At 50.5% G+C, this 16745-nt stretch overlaps 1 protein-coding gene across 2 annotated transcripts in view; it reads left to right on the top strand.

The window, feature by feature from the left end:
* The window catches only part of BTRC (beta-transducin repeat containing E3 ubiquitin protein ligase), a 2926431-nt gene that overhangs the window by 1589524 nt on the left and 1320162 nt on the right, over positions 1-16745 (top strand). The gene's annotated exons all lie outside the window — the stretch shown is intronic.

The raw sequence follows: 16745 nt of genomic DNA, 5'->3' as shown, positions 1-16745 counted from the left end.
GTTATGTCTTGGGAAAGGCTTCTTCATTTAGCTCCCTCTGGAAAAGGTCTTTTTAAGGAGGGCTTCCAGCAGTTATATCCAGGTGGATCCCAAATCAGCTCTTCCACTGTTGGATAGCTGTCATACTCTGGAGCTTTCCCAAGACCCTTTCCAACTTCCTATTTGTTTGACCCTAAATACTCAACAAACTCCACCCATGCAGCCTCATTTGATGCAGTAATTTCAGATTGGCGGCGAGTGTGATGGGTTCTCTTAAGATACTCAAAGCCACCAAAAAACCTCCCCTTTGCTTCAATTGGCACAACGTATTTTACCACGTCATAAGGTGAGGTATTGTACTCCTCCCCTTAGGAGTTATGATGAAATTGGGCAGAAATTACTTTTTCTTATCCTTTCTTGTGTGGACCTATGCCATGGTCGAGGCCCATTTCATGACACTCACAAGAACATTCTAAAATCAATTCATGTTCCTGTAGCTGCAAGCACGATAGCATTACTCAAATGTGTACATTTATTAATAATCCATATTAGTAAATGGAGTTTATATTTGTGTGATCTGGACCCCTTAGATTCAAATTATTCTTGGTTATTTTTGGTTTCTGAATTTAGCAAATGCTCAAAATGTGCAGCCAAAATGTTTTTTTCATTATTTGGTGCCTTATTTATTTTGTATTTAAATGGCGGTGCATTAAAAGTCATTAGAGTTTTTACATTGACCAAAAAATGAAAACATGTATGTGCTGAACAAAGATTCTGGGACCAAAAGCTTCATTTAATGATCTGCTTCTGATAAAGCAGACACATAATGGATGAAGGCTTAATTCTCTCCTCAGGTTAAAGTTTCTGGTTGTATGTGGACATTTGTTATTTTGAAGCCACCATTTATTGAATAACCATGCTTTTGAACTCTCACCTCACTTCCCTCATAAACTGTTTAGCTTCATGAAAGTTCAGGATTTTTAATGTAATTGGTTTAGTTTTGTTGCCTTTTAAAAATAATTTCCATTGCTCTGAATACCCAGAGCTGTGCCTGTTTATCTCAGCTAATAGATTAGTTACTGAATAATAGTGTCTCTTTTCCATAAAGATCTCTGTGATTTGTGTCATGTTAGGACACATTAAGGTGGTGTTGACTGATGTTTAACAAAATGATAAGAATAATGCCAATCTTTCCTTACTGATAAAGAGCATCCCTGCCTGTCTAAGTAAATGTAAGGTGCTCGTCGGTCGGTTCCAAATGAATATGTCCATGGTCTAAACTAATTGTAACTGACCATACCACTATGTTAACTCACTTAAATGAAACCAAAAGAATGGCTCTCTTCTCCTGGTTGTTTCTTATATAAATGCCCCATTTTTATTCTAAGTTTTTTTTTAACAATGTCTCTTTGAACAGTCTCTTGACACCTACTGGAAGTTCTTGTAAAACCGTTCTCATGATGCACTTCCATATGCTCTGGGCTAAACTTGTATTCCTCTCTGAGTCTTGTAACCCAGGCTTTCTTAGTTTGATTATGACTTGTTCCCATGCAACCTTTTCCTTCTCTTGGGGTTTCTCTCTATGTCTCCCCTCTTATCTTGTTCATAGGATAGTTTGATTTCTCCAGCATGGGGTCTGGCATGGATTCACATGCTCATGAATATTCCCCGTCGTCAGGCCGGGAATCCTCAGTATAGAAAAAAATCAGTATCAGTATCGTTTCTGATCTGTCTTTCTTAGTAGTAACCAATCACTGGTCTCTGGGTCATACTGCCCCCAGCCAATGACTGCCCTCTCCCTAAGCCCCGCCTCTGGCAGCCATCCTCAGATTTTTACCACACGTTCGTGTTGGGAGTCCTCGTGCTGTAGCTCTCAAGCTTTTGCTGCGTTTTCACGCTTTTTTCAGGAGATTTTTCTCATTTTTCGGTTAAATAGAGCCTCAAGCTCCACCGTTTCTACATCCGATCAACGGGGATCCATTTCGGTGTTTTCTACGCCCCTCAAGGGTGAAGATTTCGTCGAGTTACGCTTTTGGAGGATTCCATAAATTCCGAGGCCTACCCCGGACATGGCCCAGGAGAAAGGAAGCTTGACGCCCGGGAAGCTGTTCAGGACCTGCCCTGGATGCCAGCTTCAGAATGTTTTCAAGGAGGACGAGCATTCGTTATGCCTCTACTGTCTACATGAGGACAAGACGCACACGGAGAAGGACTGCGCGTTTTGTGGGAACATGTCGGAGCGAACCATGAAGGATCGCCACCTCCGTCTCGCCAACTGGCTGGAAGGGAAGAGCCCGTCGGGCGAGAAGAAGAAAAAGAAGTCCGAGCGGTCTTCTAAGTCCTGTGAGGGTGCCCCGGTGACGGGGGCCCAACAAAAGGCTAAGCACCGCGAGCCGTCAGCACCGGGAGCGCCGAACGGTCGGGCTCCTTGGCTGCTAGGCAGGGCGCATCCTCCCCGGTGCCATCAACCACGAGCCAACGCTCTGGCTCGGGTAAGAGGAAGTCCGAGAACCCGGCGAAGCTTCTGGAGAGGCCCCGGTCGATCTCGAAGATTCCGGCAGAGGGGGAGCGAGGCTCGGACCCTCCCCCCAAGGTGAAGGCCCCAGGCGTCCAGAAGGTGACGATGGCCTTAATTCACCCTGCTAAGACCTTGATTGAGGATGTCGCCGCGGCCCTGGCTCAGCCTGTGGAGGCTACACCAGTGGAGGCGCCCTCAGGACCCAGAGTCTCCCTGCCACCGCGGAGGGAGTCGTCTTTCAGGCCCATTGAGAAGACCCCCACAAAGTCCTCGTTGGAAAAGGTGGGGGAGGGGCTGGTGGCCATCGTGGATACGGACACGACCTCTGAAGAAGAGCTCATCGAAGTCGTGGAAGAGGCCCAGCCCATCGGGAGGGATCCCGACGAGGGCGACGACGAGAGCGACGGGGTCGCCGACAAGGCTCCTCAAGAGCCCTCGCGCCCGTCGTTTCCGGTGCCGCAGGACACTTCGGCGGCCATTTTGTCAGCGATTCAGTCCTTATGTTCGGAGGTAAGGAGAAGGTTGCCCCACCCCCCGACGGAGGTACCTGAGCCAGACCCGACGGGGGAACTGGAGCCAGGACCTTCGGAAAGTCCACCGCATAAGAGGAGGAGGACGCATCCTACGCCACCTCTCCCACCTCTGCGGCCTGCTCTACCTTCCCCCCCGGTCTACTGCCCACGGGGATGATACAGGCACGGACACGGCTACGACAGGTACAGATGACGACGGAGGCGACGACGGGACGTGTCCCCCGTCGCCCCCTGCCCGGGCGTCCCCGCCCGATGAAATTAGATCCTTTCATGCCATGATTTCCAAGGTATCCGAGCTCTTCCAGCTCTGCCCAGAAGAGAAGAAGAAGGAAGGGTTACTTTACCAACGGCGCAAGGCTAAAAGGAAGACGGTCCTCGCCGTACCGCTTCTTGATGACATCTGGGATGAGGGGCTCGCCCTCCTCAAGAACCCTGCCACGGCGCCGGCAAAGAGGGACCGGTACGAGAAGAAGTACCAGGTCCCCGACGCTGCCCCCTTGTGCCTTCGGTCGCAACCTACCCCGGATTCGGTCGTCTCGGCAGTGGCAAAGAAGAAAGCTTGGGGGGCATCAGCCTCGACATCAACTTGCCCTCTGGACGGCGAGGGCAGGAAGTTGAACACAATGGTACGGCGGATCATCTCATCCGCAGCGACGACTATCAAGGCGACCAACGCCCTGGCTATCATAGCCTGCTACGACAGGGAGTTGTGGTTCAAAATTGCCCCTCTGTTGGACTTCCTTCCGGACGCCAAAAGGGCTGAGGCCCTTGAAATCCTACAGGAGGGTGAGATTGCTTCGGACCATGCCATCACGGTGGCAACGGACATCGCCGACACCGGTTTCCGTCAGTTGGGCAACGGTGTTTGCTTGAGACGACGAGGATGGCTCAAGGCCACGGATTTCCGCCAGAACGTACAAACCAAGGTTTTGGACATGCCCTTCGAAGGGAACAACCTGTTTGGGAAGGTGGTTGATGAGTCCCTTCAGGCCATCAAGACAGACAGAGAGACTGCCCGGGCACTGGGAGTGCTCCAACGACGACGGCCGTCCTTTCGGAGCTCCGGAGGCAGACAAGGTGCCTCCAAGGGATCCGGCAGTGGCTCTTCCACGTACCGGCAAGCGGTACGATCTTCGTCCCAGGAAGCCTACAGGGGACGCGGCAAGTCAGGTGGTGCCCGTCGTCGTCGACAGGGAGATCAATGAGGCAAGGCGGCCTCCAAACAAGATTGAACCGACCGTGGGGTCGGGCCCCTGCCGAAGCACCCCGGTGGGAGGCCAGCTGGCGAGGTTCGTCAGCGTGTGGGAGTCCATCTCCACTGACTGTTGGGTGCTGGACGCCCTGGCCCAAGGGCACCCCCTCGAGTTTCAGAAGAAGTGCCCTTGCGTTCCACCCGTGGCCAGGAAGGAAAATCACGTCCCTCAACTACTGTTGGAAGTAAGGGCGATGCTCAAGAAGGGTGCCATCAAGCTCGTCCCAAAGAGGCTTCGGGGCTCCGGAGTTTACTCAAGTTACTTCCTCGTAAAAAAGAAGACCAGAGGATGGCGCCCCATCCTGGACCTACGACGACTGAACAAGTACATCAAGGCACAGAAGTTCCGTATGGTCACCCTCCAGCACGTGCTCGGACAGCTGGAGGAGGGCGATTTCCTGTCATCGTTGGACTGGGAGGATGCGTACTTCCACATCCCCATTCTAAAAAGACACTGAAAGTTCCCAAGGTTCGTGGTCCAAGGGCGGCACTACCAGTTCAAAGCCCTCCCATACGGATTGAAGTCGGCACCCAGGGTGTTCACCAAGTGCCTCGCACCGGTGGCGGCACGGCTGCACCTACAGGGGATCCACGTCTACCCCTACCTGGACGACTGGCTCATCCGGGCAAGGACAAGGGAGCTCGCCGTGGAGCACACTGCGAAGACTGTCCAGCTGCTCACGGACCTGGGATTCTCCATCAACTTTCCAAAATCCCACCTGGTTCCGTCACAAGTCGCCCTGTTTATGGGAGCCAAGCTCAACACAGTGGCGCGGCTGGCCTCGCCATCGGAGGAAAGGACCAGGACGATTCTGGGCAAGGTGCAGCGTCTGCTGGCCACGGACATGGCCAGGTTAAGATCTATCAAATCCCTCCTCGGGATGATGTCCTCCTGCATTTATCTGGTGCGCCTTTGCAGGCTTCGGATGCGCCCCTTACAAGAGTTCCTCGAAGCCCGCTAGGTCCAGTCGACGGGCAGCTTCGAGGACAGGATCCCTCTCAACGAGACCTTCCGTCAGGCGATCCGGTGGTGGGGTACCTGCTCCCATCTGTCGGCAGGCACGGACTTTCAGACCCCAGCTCACCAGGCGACGGTGACGACGGACGCCTCCCTGGAAGGTTGGGGAGCGCACTCCGGAGATCTTCAAGCGAGAGACCTTTGGTCTCTCCACATCAACATCTTGGAGCTCCGCGCAGTGTTCTGGGCCCTCAGGTCCTTTCTTCCGTCCCTCAAGGGCAAGGTGGTGAGGATCTTCACCGACAACACCACCACGATGTTCTACATCCGGAAGCAGGGCGGAACCAGGTCCCCTGCCCTATCCAAGGAAGCCCAGGATCTGTGGCATTGGGCCGTCGCCCAGGAGATGTTTCTGGTGCCCCTTCATCTGGCAGGAATAAAAAACACGATCGCCGACTCACTCAGCAGGGAGCTGCGCTCCTGCCACGAGTGGGAACTACGCCAGGATCAAGTGGATCGACTCTTCCGACGAACCCCAAATCGATCTTTTCGCGACAGCGACAAATTCCAAGTGCCAGAGGTTCGCCAGCAGGTTCCCCCAGCCGAGGAGCATGGGCGATGCTTTCTCGTTCCCCTGGGATGGTCTATTTCTTTATGCGTTCCCTCCGCTGCCGTTGCTGCTCCGGCTCTTCAACCAGCTCAAGAGGTCCCGGTGCAGGATGATCCTCGTCGAACCGGCGTGGCCGAGACAGATCTGGTTCCCGGACCTTCTGGACTTGTCAACGTCCCCACCAGTCAAGCTGCTGACGGAGCAGACCTTCTCTCTAGAGAAGGAGGCACCATTCTTCACCACAACCCGGAGTCGCTGAACTTGCAGGCCTGGCTCCTGCAGCACTAGAGTTTGGAGGGTACGACATCCCGGCCGACTGCAGAGAGGTTCTTGCAAAGGCCAGGGCGTCCTCAACTCTCAAGTGCTACGGGCATAAATGGAAGAGGTTCTCTGTCTGGTGCCGTGCACAGAAGATTAACCCTCTGCGGATTACGGCCCCTCAAGTACTGCCATACCTACTGTCGCTGGCCAAAACTGGACTGGCTCACGCCTCCATCAAAATACATCTGGCTGCAATCTCCCGATATACCAGGACTACGGGACGGGCGTCCTTGTGGTCTCATCGCCTGGTGAAAGAATTCATGAAGGGACTATTCCAATCATTCCCGCCGGTGAAGGCTCCTGCCCCGGCGTGGGAGCTTAATGTGGTGCTGACCAGGCTCATGGGGGCCCCATTCGAGCCTATGCATTCAGCGCCTTTGAAGTTCCTGTCATGGAAGACAGCTTTCCTCGTGGCCATCACCTCCGCACGACGAGTGGGAGAGATCCAGGTCCTATCTTGCAAGCCTCCATACTTGACTTTTCATGACACTAGGGTGGTGCTGAGGACACACCCCTCCTTTATGCCCAAGGTGCCGTCAGACTTCCACCTCAACGAGCCCTTGGTGTTGCCAGTTTTCTTCCCGTCGCCTTCGTCGCCGGCCGAGAGGACTTTGCACTGGATGTAGCTAAAGCGCTGACGTTCTACGTGGACCGCACAAAGAGTTTTCGGAAGACGTCACAGCTGTTTGTGAACTTTGGGACTGTGAATCAAGGGAAGGCTCTCTCGAAGACTTCCATTTCCAGATGGCTCTCCGGCTGCATCATGCACTGTCGCCGGTTGGCAAACCGAGCGCTGCCCGGCCTTCCGAGAGCCCATTCGACCAGAGCGATCGCTGCTACCACGGCGTTTCCTGTCTGGTGTGCCCCTGCTGGACATCTGCAGGGCTGCGACGTGGAGGTCGACGCACACCTTCACAAGATTCTACTGCATCGATCGGGACTCCAGGGAGGAGTCCAGGGTCGGCCAAGCAGTGCTGCGCAACCTGTTCGCCTAAGGTGAGCCTGGTGAGGAGGTAAGAGTTGCTTAATGTTGAGTTGTTGTATTGCTTAATGTTGAGTCTGTTGCCACCTCCCGTGGTTGTGCATGTGTGTACCGCTATGTATTCTCTTATTCTTGAGCATGTGAATCCATGCCAGACCCCATGCTGGAGAAGGAACAAATTACTTACCTGTAACTGTTGTTCTCCAGCATGGGTCTGGCATGGATTCACATGCGAACCCTCCCGCCTACCCCTCTGCGGCTCTTCATTTGGTCATACTGCCACTTTACGTGCTACCAAATCTGAGGATGGCTGCCAGAGGCGGGGCTTAGGGAGAGGGCAGTCATTGGCTGGGGGCAGTATGACCCAGAGACCAGTGATTGGTTACTACTAAGAAAGACAGATCGGAAACAAAACTGATACTGATTGTTTTCTATACCGAGGATTCCCGGCCTGACGACGGGGAATATTCATGAGCATGTGAATCCATGCCAGACCCATGCTGGAGAACAACAGTTACAGGTAAGTAACTTGTTCCTTCCCATTCGTAATTACTGGACTTTATCTCTGGCCTTCGCCACTCTTCACTTCTTAAACCATGTGGCACTTCCCCCTCTTCCCATGGTATTCGTGCCCAGTCTCTAATTAGTTGTATTTCTGGTTTATTCATTATTCTCCTTATCGTGTTTTCAAACCTCCAGGTAAACAGTTTATTATTCAGTATCTCGTTTGTCTCAATGGGACGAGTTCTGTTTCTCCAGCATGGGGTCTGGCATGGATTCACATGCTCATGAATATTCCCCGTCGTCAGGCTGGGAATCCTCGGTAAAGAAAAAATCAGTATCCGTTTAGTTTCTGATCTGTCTTTCTTAGTAGTAACCAATCACTGATCTCTGGGTCATACTGCCCCCAGCCAATGACTTCCCTCTCCCTAAGCCCCGCCTCTGGCAGCCATCCTCAGATTTTTACCGCACGATCAAGTGTTGGGAGTCCTCGTGTTTAGCTCTCGAGTTTTTTACTGCGTTTTCACGTTTTTTCAGGAGAATTTCTCATTTTTTCGGTTTAATCGAGGCTCAAGCTCCACGGAATTCTTCTACGCCCCTCAAGGGTGAGGTTTTCGTCGAGTTTACACTTCTTGGAGGATTCCGGAAGATCTGCGGCCTACCTCAACGGACATGGCCCAGGACAAAGGCAGCTCGACGCCCGGATCCAAGCTGTTCAGGAACTGCCCTGGATGCGGATTATATAACGCTTTCAAGGAGGACGAGCATTCGCGATGTCTCTACTGCCTCCATGGGGACAAGACGCAAGTGGAGAAGGACTGTGCGTTCTGCAAGAACCTTTTGGAACGGACCAACCAAGATTGTCGTTCCCTTCTCGCCACCTAGCTGGGGAAGGGCACAGCAAGTGAGAAGGCGAATACGAAGTCTGAGCGGGCTTCTAAGTCCTCCCAACAGAAGGCCAAGCACTGCGAGTCCGCGGGCTCCAGGAGCGCCAAAAGGTCGGGCTCTTCGCTTGCCAAGCAGGGCGCTACTTCCCCAGCATGTTCGGCCACAAGCCAGCGCTCTGGTTGGGGAAGAGGAAGTCCGAGAACCCGGGTAGGCCGCTGGAGCGGACCCGGTCGATCTCGAAGGGGGAGCGAGGCGTTGACCCTCCCCCCCAAGGCCAAGGCCCAGGACGCACCTAAGGTGGTGAGGGCCTTGATCCACCCAGCTAAGGCCTCTACCGAAGTGGTCTCTGCGACCCTGGCGGAGCCGGCTGAGACTACGCCAATGGAAACGGCCTCTGGGCCCAGAGTATCCCTGCCACCGCGGAGGGAATCCTCTTTCCAGCCCATCGCTAAGACCCCCGTGAAGCCCCCGGCTGAAAAAGAGGGGGGGGGGTGGTGGCCGTTACAGATTCGGAATCAGCCTCTGAGGAGGAACTGGTGGAGACCGAGAGGGGCCTCAACGAAAGGTCCAAAGGCCTCAACGAGAGGTTCATAAACCTCAACGAGAGGTTCGAGAAGGTTCGATCCCAGGGGACGGTCCCTGCTGACATGATCGAAGATAGCGACGAGGACGACGAACAGGGCCCAGTGGAGCGGCCATCCCGTCCGTCGCAGCCATTGCCCGAGCCCCAGGATAGCTTGGTGGCCATTTTGTTGGCAATCCAATCCTTATGTACCGAGATGAGGACAAGATTACCACGCACCCCGACGGAGGAGCCAGAACCAGGCCCGTCGGGAAGCCCTCCGAACAAGTGGAGGAGAGTCCACCCCGCTCCGCCCTTCATGCCTGCAAGACCGGTGGACCCCTCATCCCCCTCGCCGGGAGAGGATAAGGCGACGGATACGGCGACGGGGACGGACGATGACGGCGGCGATGACATAGCAGACATCCCGTCATCACCCCCCCCAACCCCCGCGGTTGTCCCCAGGCGACGAGGTTGGCTCTTTCCATGCCATGATAACCAGGGCATCCGAGCTCTTCCAGCTCTGCCCTGAAGAACAGAAAAAGGAGGGGTTTCTGTACCAACGGCGAGAGGCTAAGAGGAAGACAGTCCTCGCGGTGCCTTTACTCGACGACATCTGGGACTAGGGGCTTGCTGTCCTCAAGAACCCTGCCACGACACCCGCCAAGAGGGACAGGTACGAGAAGAAGTACCAAGTCCCCGATGCCGCCCCCTTGTGCCTCAGGGCCCAGTCCACGCCGGACTCGGTCGTCTCGGCAGCGGCTAAGAAGAAGGCAGCTGGCGCGGCGGCTTCAACTTCCACTTCCCCGCCGGACAGCGAGGGTAAGAAGTTGGACTCTATGGGACGACGAGTCATCTCTTCGGCGGCAAGGACGATTAAGGCGGCCAATGCCTTAGCGATCGTGGCCCACTACGACAGGGAGCTCTGGTTCAAGATAGCTCCCCTGCTAGATTTCCTGCCTGATGACAAAAGGGCGGAGGCCCTAGAAATTCTGCAGGAGGCCGAGGTGGCGTCGGATCACGCCATTACAGTGGCAACAGACATTGCCGATACCGGATTTCACCAACTGGGCAACGGAGTTTGCCTCCGACGACGAGAATGGCTCAAGGCGACAGACGTTCGCCAGGACGTCCAGACCAGAGTGTTGGACATGCCGGTCGACAGCAACAACCTCTTTGGTAAGGCGGTGGATGAGTCTCTACAGGCCATCAAGACTGACTCGGAGACAGCCCGGGCCCTTGGGGTGCTTCAGCAGCAACGGCCCTTTCGGAGCTCTGGAGGCAGACAGGGTGCCTCCAAAGGATCCAGCGGTGGCTCCTTCACCTACCGCCAGGCAGCCCGCTCCTCTTCCCACGAGGCCTACAGAGGTCGCGGCAAGCAAGGGGGTTCCCGCCGTCGTCGCCAAGGAGGCCAAGGCGGCAAGGCCACTTCCAAGCAAGACTGACCCGGCCGGGCGGTCAGGCCCCCACCGAAGCACACCAGTGGGAGGCCAACTGACGAAGTTCATCAGGGTGTGGGAGTCCATCTCCACCGATCGTTGGGTGTTGGACACCCTGGCCAACGGGCAGTCGCTGGAATTCCTAAATAAGTGCCCTCGCATTCCTCCCGTGGCCAGGAAGGAGAATCACGTCCCTCAACTGCTGTTGGAGGTAAAGGCGATGCTCAAGAAAGGTGCCATCGAGCTCGTCCCCAGGAGGCTCCGGGGCTCCGGAGTATACTCAAGGTACTTCCTCGTCAGAAAGAAGACAGGCATTGGGCAGGCCTGTTCCTCTTTCACATTCAGTCTTTGATGAGCTGCACTGATAAATTGTTCCCCTTCCACTGTATCAATTATCTCCAACACTCCATTATTATGTTAGTTCACTGGGCTTTAGATTAGCATCTTTAACAGTCTCATTACTCTAAGCACAACTCGTATACCTCAGTTGATCCCATTTGTTACCTACATGTCCCTCGTCCTTATCTCAGTACTTATTTTTGAGGTATTGAGTCTCTCCTACAAGAATCATTTTCCAAGTTTGATTAGTTCCACCTTTTCCCTTGGAGGTATAGAATACCTCATAATGCTATGTTGTGTAAAGGTTTAGTTAAGGGGACAGAGAGGAATAGAGGGTGCACACTCTCAAATTTATGATTAAGAAGTTACAAGTTTTAATGAGAAGGGGTGGAAACTTATGGGCGCGAGGGAGGAAAAGCAGCCCTGGCACAGGGCCACCTAAATATACAAAAACGAAGAAAAGAGGATCCAAACTGGAACCCTCCTGTCCCCTGCACACCTTTATATTGCATTGAAAAGACGCATAAGTATCAATTCAAAGGAACTTATTGTTAATAAAAAAATAGAAATATTAATTCGGAAAACAGGTTTAGCCAATTATTGTAATACAGTCCATTGTTTGAGTATAAAAAACAAATATTGTTTATTCCAAACGCAAATAACAGAGAGGGTTCAGTTCATTGAGGACGGCTGACGAGTTTCAAGAACCAAATTCTCTTCTTCTTGAGCCAAAGATCGTGCAAAAGAACTAAATGTAGACAATATAGAAAGAAATATAAAGAGAGAAAATCAGGATTGTGTAGCTATCAAGCCAATTCAACCGCATGCGTTATATTCATAATTGCACAGTTGCATTTTATCCTTATGCTGTATATCAGTCTGTCTATAGTCTTAATTGAGCTTGATTTTTACAATGTTTGTTAAATTATATCCAAAGCCACAGGCAACCCAATCCAAAATGGCCTCAATAGTCAATTGTCAGGGAAATTATAAATAGTAAGGTTCAACGAAGGAACCAGGAACTGGGTGTTTGATAGAAATAAAAGCTAAACATCTGCTCACCATGACCAGAATGTCTCTTTGTACTGTTGCGTTTAGAGATTTCTTTGGGAAAAAAGAGTTTGATCGAACACGGAACACTTAATTGATCAGGAATTAAGTTGTGCAGGAGCGCAGCACCCTGCAATAGACAATGCAGGTAATTAATCATATGCATGGCAACACAGAGTGGCAACGGAGTGGCCACAAACTAAGTAAGGTCAACGAAAAGGCAGGGACTCGCCCTGGCGAGTTGAGTTTCCGTCAAGGTGCAATGGAATCCTGGAATCTAGGTGCTGAAAATAACGTGCAGTCTCAGATCAAGGTTGGCTGGGACACGGTGCCGGGGGTCTGTGAATGGCCCGAAAGAGCTAGGTGTGAGTATAGGTGAACTATTGAAAGGTCGCACAACAATTGAAAACAGCGGTGTGTAAGTGAAGGAGCTTACTGTAGTGACAACGTAGCGCGGACTTCAGTAGCAGAGATCTGTGCCTAGCGTGGGGTTAATCTTCAATGCGAGTCCGCATCCAGGCTGATGGTACTCGTGCGTGGATAGAAACTGTTGCTAGGCGAGGGATGCTCTCAGTGGAGCGAAGGACCCTTCAGTGCGCATTCGACTGAACGTATGATGCGTAGTCCGTGAAAACAAATGACGGACTACCGCTGATACTAGTAGAAAGTATATAGCTCACAGGAACATGTACATAGCGGCGACCATGTTGTAACATATTCTAAATGCGACTAGGTAGGAGCTGACAAGGGAGTGGGCTTGCAGTGGCATATGGTCAATGGAGATCAGATAGCCTGATAATAGAAGACAGGTCATTAAAATTGTAGTTGGGTGGCTTTGGATTTACAACATAGAAAAAAAGTGACAAAGGGAAAACATAGTTGGTTTAACAGATCCATATCTGCTGTGCATAGATGTTTCACAAAGTGCTGCGTTTTTATATATAGAGACAAATGATCACTGCCCGTGTAATTACATGATTATACAGTGCATACCAGTTTGTAGAATTCATAGACAACAATGCAACCTTCTTAATGTTGATATGGGATAGGCAGATAGACTACACAATAGATACCTAATTTAAGAAAACTGAGACTATTTGCTCATGCCTATTTAAATGAAGCATTTCAACGAAAATTCATCCTTGAGACCCCTAGGGAGTATTGTGTTCAGTGTATGATCCAGTATTTCTCTCTACGAGAAAGTATTGTATGGTAATCACCACCTCTATAGGGTTTTTTTTACTACTTCCCGGACCTGAAATTTAACCTTGGCCACAGTGTGGTTGTTCTCCGTGAAATGTCTCGAGAGGGGTGACTTCATGTTTTTACAACTGATATTATATTTGTGTTCTGTGAGCCTATCTTTAACAGATCTTGTCGTTTGCCCCACGTAGAGTTTGCCACATGGGCATTTAATCGCATAGATCACACCACTGGACATGCAGGTGGCATAGTGCCGTAGTTTGATTTTTTTGCCCGTGTATGGATGAGTAATACTGTCACCTTTGGTGACATTGTTGCAGTGTGAGCAGCAGAGGCAGGGGAAAGTTCCAATTTTTCTCGTTTGTAGAACCATTTGTTTTTCCTTTGGCGGTATTTCTGCTCTGACAAGTTTGTCTCTAAGGTTCTTGCCACGCCTAAAGGCCATCATGGGTGCTTTAGGAAATAACTTGTTTAGTGTTTGGTCATTGTGGAGAATATTCCAGTGTTTTCTGATGGTTTTCCCTACTTGAAAACTCTGTCTTGAGTATGTGGTAATATGTAGAAGTGGTGTTTCTTTGGTTTTTGTTTTTGGAATGAGGAAGTGTTCTTTGCTGATAAGCTCTGATGTTTCTTTGGCTCCATCGAGAATTGCGTCTGGATATCCTCTGGCTTCAAATTTCTCCAATAATGTAGTGCTTTCTATGTCAAGACCTGCAGGGTCCGAGATTATACGTTTAAGTCTCAAGATTTGACTTAATGGCAAACTTTTCAGCATAGATTTGGGGTGATGACTTGTAAAGTGTAGCAAATTGTTTGCATCGGTTGGTTTTTGGTAGATGGTGGTACTGATGCGATTGCCTTTAATTTCCATATTCACGTTCAGGAAGTGTAAATGCGGTGTTCCTACCTCCATGGTGAATTTAATGTTATCGTGGATAGTATTCATGTAGTTAAAGAAAGAATCCAGTTCTTCTCATGACCCACACCAAATACCGAAAATGTCATTAATATATCGTTTCCACATTAGGATCTTGTACGACCATTCAGGGTGGTCCAATACATGTTGGTGTTCCAATTTATACATGAATGTATTGGCGTATATCGGGGCCATAGAGGAGCCCATAGAAGTGCCAGTAGTCTGTAAATAGAATGTGCCCTGAAATCTAAAATAGCTATTGAAGAGTATGAGGTCCAAAAATTTCAAAATCAAATTGCTATTCTCCGTGCTGGTTGAAGTATTAGAGATTAACCATTGTACTGCTCTTATGCCTTCTTAATGGGGGATGGATGTGTATAAACTACACACTTCCATACTGAAGATTATACACTCGGGACTCAATGCTGTGATGTCTTGAATACAGTTTAAAAAATCTGTCGTATCTCTCAGATATGTAGGAGTGTCTTGAACGAGTTTTTGAAGTGATTTGTCCACGTAGATAGCCAAGGGGTCGAAGATGCTGTCTGATCCAGCTACTATGGGTCTTAGCGGAGGGTTAGTTGGATTCTTGTGAATCTTTGGAAGACCGTAAAATACCGGTGTAATGGGATGTTGATTTATTAAGAATTTGCTTGTCTTAGCGTTGATCCAGTTATGTTCTAACGCTTATTCAATCGTGTTCTTGATGAGTAGCTTGATTTTCTGTATGGGATCTCCATCTAATTTGGTATAGGTGTTGTCGTCATTGAGGAGGGTTATGTTACACATTGTGGGAGGTGGTCGCTATGGGCTCGCAATCGGTTGTGTGGTACTCTTCTCTACGCGACTCCCGAGAATCCTTCTCAAGATGGCTTCCGTTCTGAAGGAAGCGGTCTAGACTCTTCACGTTTCTCCGAGACGTTCCGGCCTGCTCACGTGATCCTTTATCAAACACGGAAGCCGGCAAGCCCTCGCGTCGCTTCTGTTTCTACAGACGCTCCCCTCATCTCCAGACTCTCGCTCCCATTCCGGTCTCGCTATCTCTCGGGATTTCTCATCGAGCCCAAATATCCATCGGCGTCACGATTACGCCAACCCTGATTTCATCCTCGCTGAAACACCCGATAGCTGTAAGTGCCATAAAATCAGAATTCAGTTCCGTCCCTCCCGATTCAGGTTCTGACCCAAGTATTATTTCTTTTAGAGCTCTCGTCTCCCGATCTCTTCTCCTTCGCAGCCCTAAATCAATCATCCTCTCCTTCACTCCGCTGGTGAGAACCCTTTTACTGTGCCATTTAATTTCCACTTCCCATTCCTTTCTTTACGCAACTACTCTGACCATTTTCCTTTGTTCATCCAGACAAAGCCTTCCTGCCCAACTTCCACAGCCACTCATAGAAGACATTCATCAACCATTCGGATCCACAACCCTTCCAGATTCAACCAGGGTTTTCTTCCCCATCGAGGGTTTCCCTGGCGACCCTGTTCTCTCCCCTGGTTAATCCCACTCTGGGTCGGAGAGGACAGGGCTGTCCTAGGGTAGCTTTCACGGCTGCACTTGGTTGCTCTCTGGCGGTCTACTCGATCTGTCAAGGTGAGATTATTCACATTTTGTTAATTATTGCGGGAAACAGTATCGAAATTACAGTCGTAATTCCATTAAATATCAGTAAGCGACGCCCAAAATATTGACAGACGAAGACCATTATGGAACAACAAATGCAGCAATTAATGGCCGCTATGCAGGCCATGTCTTTAGAGGTACAATCACTTAAGCAGGACAATGTACAATTATGACAAGTTGCTAGAGCATTTTCTGATACTCCCCCGTCCACATTACACCGGATAATGTATGATGGCGACCCTTACAAGCTCAAAGAATTTCTTGATAGCTGTACGGTCCAGTTTACACTTAAGCCTCGTTTTTTCCCAACGGACAAAGAAAAGGTGGGGTTTGTGATTTCTCACTTATCTGGGCCCGCTATCAGGGATGGCACTCTATTAAGAGTGGCACAGGACACCCAGAAAGGGTTTGGGTTGTTGTGCCAAATAAAGTGGACAGACAAGAACACACACAGCGGAAAGGAAAGAGAACGAAGAGTAGGCAAGAGTAGCAAGGGAAAAGATACAGAATGAATACCCTCTTGGGGTGTATGTAGATATAGGAAAAGAGTATTCCACGAACCTTGGAAATACTCTAGCCTTCTGCACAGTTTGCTATAACAGAGGCCCACGTTGTTTGCTCATGACTTGGAACAGCGGCTATGGATGTCTGTAATGTAGAAACGAGACAAGGGAAGGGGCAGAGGTTGACTGATGGGAACCAACAGACAAGCTCTGTACAAAAGGGTCTACAAACAGTACAAGAGAAGATACTACAGACAAATCCAGGAAAGGAGGTGATAGCAAACTAGCAGAAGGAAATGAAGGGAAAGTCGTGTAACAGGATAGGATAGCAGAGGACAGTAAGGAACAAGGTTGAGAGCTCAGAGGAGCAGGGAAGCAATGAGTAAGCCCACAGGAGTAGGACGGTAAGGTAGAAAGCCCAGAGGAAAAGGGCTTAGGGCAGCAGAGTAAAGCAGACTGCACGGCAAGGATCCCGTAAGGGCCGGGCAGTAAGGAGTGAACCCTGAGGGACAGGGCCGCTGAACGTAGAAGGTAGCAGAGGACTGTAGAGGGCTGCTAGGCCGAGAA

Source organism: Ambystoma mexicanum, chromosome 8 (assembly GCF_040938575.1).
Source record: "Ambystoma mexicanum isolate Mex_15411 chromosome 8, UKY_AmexF1_1, whole genome shotgun sequence".
NCBI lineage: Eukaryota > Metazoa > Chordata > Amphibia > Caudata > Ambystomatidae > Ambystoma > Ambystoma mexicanum.
Note: the sequence above shows the minus strand (reverse complement) of the source record. Positions and strands in the feature narration are given on the sequence as shown.